At 36.8% G+C, this 5,094-nt stretch overlaps 1 non-coding gene across 1 annotated transcript; it reads left to right on the plus strand.

The window, feature by feature from the left end:
- Positions 1-351: 351 nt before the first annotated feature.
- LOC111727198 lies at positions 352-413 on the plus strand. The gene has a single exon (XR_002774806.1). It is a non-coding gene; the product is annotated as a U7 small nuclear RNA (small nuclear RNA).
- Positions 414-5,094: the final 4,681 nt, after the last annotated feature.

Here is a 5,094-nt window from a genome sequence, read left to right on the forward strand (position 1 = left end):
CCTTTTTGAAGCTGTTATTATCTTCTTGAGGAGAGTTAGCTCTTATGAGAAGTGCTCACAAAGTCTGTTGAGGACATCCATGAGTTTTAGACTGAGACTAATCTACAAGTGAGATCTATCATCTTTCTTTGCATCTTTCAACAACATCTAAAAGTCTACCTTTAAAAGACAACCACTGCCTTAAATGAAAATAATTGTATTTATACACATGTTGGCACATTATCTGGCAGCATTATCTGTCTTCAGATGCCAAAATGCATCCTCTACAAATTTCCAGGGTTCAATTAAGTTGAACGATTATACAGGAGCTCTTGGTTCCCTCTTTGCTTACAAATTACACAAATCCCTTCTCTATATTATGGCTCTTTTAGAATTTGTTTACCAAGTTTTCTGGTTTTCACCAAAAAACCCTCCCTGGGGGACATAAAATAATCAATCCCTCCTCAATTGACAGGTGTCTGACAGAGGTGGAGTTTTCACTGCCTGTTAAAAGTCTGGTCTTTGGAGAATCATCCCCCATTGCTTATTACGTTCCGCCCTCACGTATTCAGACAGTAAAACACTAAGCAGCCTTAAAATGGAATTCAGGATCTATGTTTACTAAGGTGAAGGAATTCATTAAATGGTTAAATGGAAAAATAGCACATTATGAATCAGTAGTATGGTTTGTTATCATTCTCATAATAGGACATAGGAGCTCGTATTATCACAGGTTTAGGCAAGCAGGGTCGTGAGGAGGTGCCTAGACATTAGTGTCAGACTGACACGGGTTCAGATCCATTCTCTTCCGGGCCATGTGACATTTGGCAGATAATTTGATCTTTTTCAGTCTTACCTCAGTAGGTGTTACCCTGGCTGGATTGAAGTGGTTGCAATTCTCCTGCCCCAGCCTCTTAATTAGCTAGGACTACAAGCATACATCACCATGCCTAGCTAATTGTTCTTGTTATATATTATAGAGAGAGGGAGTCTGATAGCTCCATCTCAAACCCCTGGCCTCAAATGATACTTCTGCCTCAGCCTCCCAAAGTGCTGGGATTACAGGTTTGTGCCACGGCGCTGATCCCACTTTCTCCTTTAAGGAGAAATGATAATAGGATTTGCTTCCTGAGGTTGTTATGAGGATTAAATGGGCAAAGTGTATTTCGTGTAGTTCCTGGCCCTCAGTAAGTGATCTGTAAACTAGAGCATTTGTTATTGGGATATTGGAGACAATACAAAATATCAATAACTATTACCTCTGAGTACCGGCTTAAGAACAATTTTTCGGCGCTTCTTTGGGTCCCATCCCCAACTTGGTCAACCATTGTAATGAGTTAAAGTGCTTTTTTGCATGTGCATTTTGCAAACTAGGTATTATTTTGTTATGGGTTTTTAATTATGTGAAACTATCATGTATCGCATCCATCTTTGTTTGCTAGGCACTAGGTTTTGAAGATTCACAATTCAAACAGTAGTGCTGTGTGTACCTCGAATTTATTCCTTCCAAATGCTCCTTATCCTCTGGAGCGTGCATCCTCAACTTTTTATCATCTGTGCTCTCAATGATCGGGCTCCCAAGTCTCTACCACTACCAGTAACGTTGTAATAAATATAATCATGCACTTCCCCTTCAGGATCCTTGCATGATTTTCTTTGAAATAGATACCTAGGGATGGAATTGCTGGGTTATAGGTATGTGTATTCTTAATAGAGTAAGTAGTGCCAGGGCTTTCTAGAAAGGTTGCAGCGAAGTTACAGCAAGTCCATCAGCAATGATGAGATCCCTGTATCCCCACCTATCCCCAACACTTGGCCTTACCCATCTTTCTAACTGCTGCTGTCCACGTCTAATGAGACAACTCATTGTCATTAACATTTCTCAGATTCCCCGCGCTTCGGGCACCACTTTTGTCCTCTTCCGTAAATTGCCTGTTGGTACCCTTTGTCTACTTTTCCATTGCATTCGCTGCCTTTCTCTTGTTCATTTGAAGCAGCCGCTTGTGTTACTCATTTAACCCTTGTGTGTTTTAGACATTGCTAATATTTTTTCCATATTGTCATCTGTGTTATAAATTTGGTCATGGTGTCTTCTTCTTTTGAAATTTTGTTTGAAAATATTTTCCCTGATCTTAGGTAACCGAGATGCTCTCCTACATCGTGCTCCATTAACTGTACAATCATAGTCATACTTTTTCCTTTTATGCTTTTAATTCAAGTGGAGTTCACATTTGTATGGTACATGAGGCAAGTACACAATTTTCTCTCTGTGTAGTCAGCCAGTTTCCCCAATACAAGCTGCTGGTACTGACAGGTAATAACCTTCTTATTATACTTAACTTTCCACTTAGACATGTGGGTCTCTGTCTGAGCTCTCTGTTGTCTTTTATTAGTATGTTTATCTGGGGCTGGTTTCATTTTTTTCTTTCTTTATTTTTTTGCATCAATACCACACTATTTTTATGACTGTGCCTTTGTTATATGTTTTAATATCTAATAGGACAAGCTCCCTGTCTCTGTTTTTTAAGCTTGATTTAGCACTTCACAAACTTATATTCCTCCAAATAAATTTTAGAGTTTTATCATGTTCATCAAAAATATTTAAGAATTTCTGATGAGATTACATCAAATTTGTAGATTGAATGGGAGAATTTATGTCTTTCTAGTATAATATTATCTCATCCAAAAGCATGGGATTCTTTTATTTATTCAGATCATCTTTTATGTCCTTTATTAATACTTCTAAGTTTTCTGTTTCTGTTTCCTCTGTTGATATTTTTTACTTATTTTATCAATATAATTAATTCCTGTATAGCTAATTGATTTCTTGGTAGTAGGAATAATATATTATTTAGCATACTTTCTAGTTTGCTGTTGCTAGTACTGAAAAAAAAAAAAAGCATTGCTCGCATCCAACAATTTTAGCTGGCTTTCTTACTGGTTCTAATACTTTGTCTTTGGAATCTGTTGGTTTTTCAGGATAAATGCAAATCTAGACAGCTTTCTCTCTTACTTTCCACATAAGTCAGCTCTCACGACATTATGCTGTAATAACAAACAACTCCCCAAACTCAGTGACTTACAACCATACAAAAAAAAATTGTTTCTCACTCAGGTAACACTTGAATATATGTGGGTTACAGCTCTGCATTGAGTGTTTTCTTATTCTGGTATCCAAGCTAAAGAGGCAGCCCTGATTAAGAACACACCATTCACGTGCAGAAGAAAAACGCAAGGAAGACATCACATCTACATAGTGGCTGTTTGGCTATTTGAGGTTTGTCTCTTTGTTGTTTTTTAGAGACCACTGTTACCATGTTTCTCAGGCTAGATTCAAACTCCTGGACTCAAGAGAACCTTCCACTTAGCTTTCCAAGTAGCTGGGGCTATAGGTGCATGTCACCACACCAAGCTAATGGCTGTGACCTCCTGCTCAGAACTCACACACAGCCAAATCCATTCATATTCGTTGGACAAAACCAAAACCCACGGTTAAGTCTGTTGACAAAAGGGTACAAAGCATTCTCTTCCCAGAAGGCTCTGCAAATCATGTGGCAATGGGCAGGCAGGTGCAACCCTCTTGCCATGAAGGTGATAACAAATAACTGGAAATAGGAATAGAATCTATACTCCTTCTGACCTTCAACTTTGTCTTTCTTTTAGCTTTAGCTAAGACCTCTAGTGGTAATAGTAAGCATCCTTGTCTTACTTTCCTTGTAGAAAAGTTTCTCCATGAAGTATAAATGCTACTTACTGTATTAGCAAAAATAACTTTCATCAAGTTAAAGAAAATTTTCTACTCTTCCTATTTCCCTAAGAGTTTTGACAATAAAGTTCAGTTGAACTTTATGAAATAGGTATTTGGGTCTTAACTGATAGAATTTTTTTCTCCATTACTCTGTTAAAACTTTAACATACCTAAATGGGTTTTCTCTGTTAAGCTATCATTGTAGGTCTGAGATAAACCCTATTCAATCTTGAGATATAATTTCTTACTCTTCAGTTTGTTTGGCTAATATTTTACTTATAATTTTTGAACACATGTTAGTAACTTAAAGTAGCCTATTATTTTCTCCAAAGTATTATTAACCTCCTCTAATTTTGGAATGAGGCTACACTTATTACATGTAAAATGATATTTGTAGATTTTGCCTTTTCTATTTTCCAAAACAGCTTGGATGAGACTATTCCTTAAAAATTTAGTAGAACTTTCTAATAAATCCATCTGAGCCTGGAGTTCTTTGAGAAAGGAAGTTCTTTATCATTTTAAATCATTTAAACCACATTGATAACATTCAAATTCTGTGTTTCCTTTTTTTTCCTCTTTTCTTTTTTTTTTTTTTTTTTTGGACACACAGTCTTGCTCTGTCACCCTGGGTAGAGTGCCTATATTTCTTATTTATACCAGTTTTTGCACTTTATGTTTTTCTAGAAATCTTTCAGTTTTAACTAGGGTGTCTAACTCAGTATTGTATATATAACTGCTGGGGGTAACCATACCCATATGTGACCCTGATGCTCCCTATGCACTTTCAATATTTTGTGAACAGTAACGATTAACAAGCAGTATCCAATGGATGGAAATCTACCAAAATGTTAGAAATTATCTCCAAGAATAGGGTTAAGGGCAATTTCTATGTTCTATGTTCTTTTCATTATAGCTTGGATGTTTTACACTAATAAAATATTGCCTTTTATACTACGTATGCTATTTCTGTTTGGTACTGAAGTTCATCTGTAAAATGTACCTCTTTCCAGAATTTACTTTCAAACACTCTCTTCCCCCGTAAGGTGCAATATTTGGTGAACCCACAGGCACATCTGCATTCTCGGGTACTGAATCTGTCTATAAACAAGTAGAGCTTTTCAAGGGGGAAATCATGACCTGTGTACATGGCCCTGAAACTCTCTGTGCACTTCCAATATTTTATAACAAATAATAATTAACAGGCACTATCTGGCCTGCTGGGTTTTAGACCAATTTATTTTATATAAAAGGACATTTGAACATAGCCAGCTATGGGAGCTTTTTTTCCTATTTGCCGTCAAACTCTTGTAACATGAGTTGTTTGTTCTGTTTGTCTTTTTACTGCTTTTCCTCTCCACTCAAGTGTG

The sequence above is a fragment of the Otolemur garnettii genome, unplaced genomic scaffold (genome assembly GCF_000181295.1).
Source record: "Otolemur garnettii isolate 467f Iridium unplaced genomic scaffold, OtoGar3 scaffold00003, whole genome shotgun sequence".
Taxonomy (NCBI): Eukaryota; Metazoa; Chordata; class Mammalia; order Primates; family Galagidae; genus Otolemur; species Otolemur garnettii.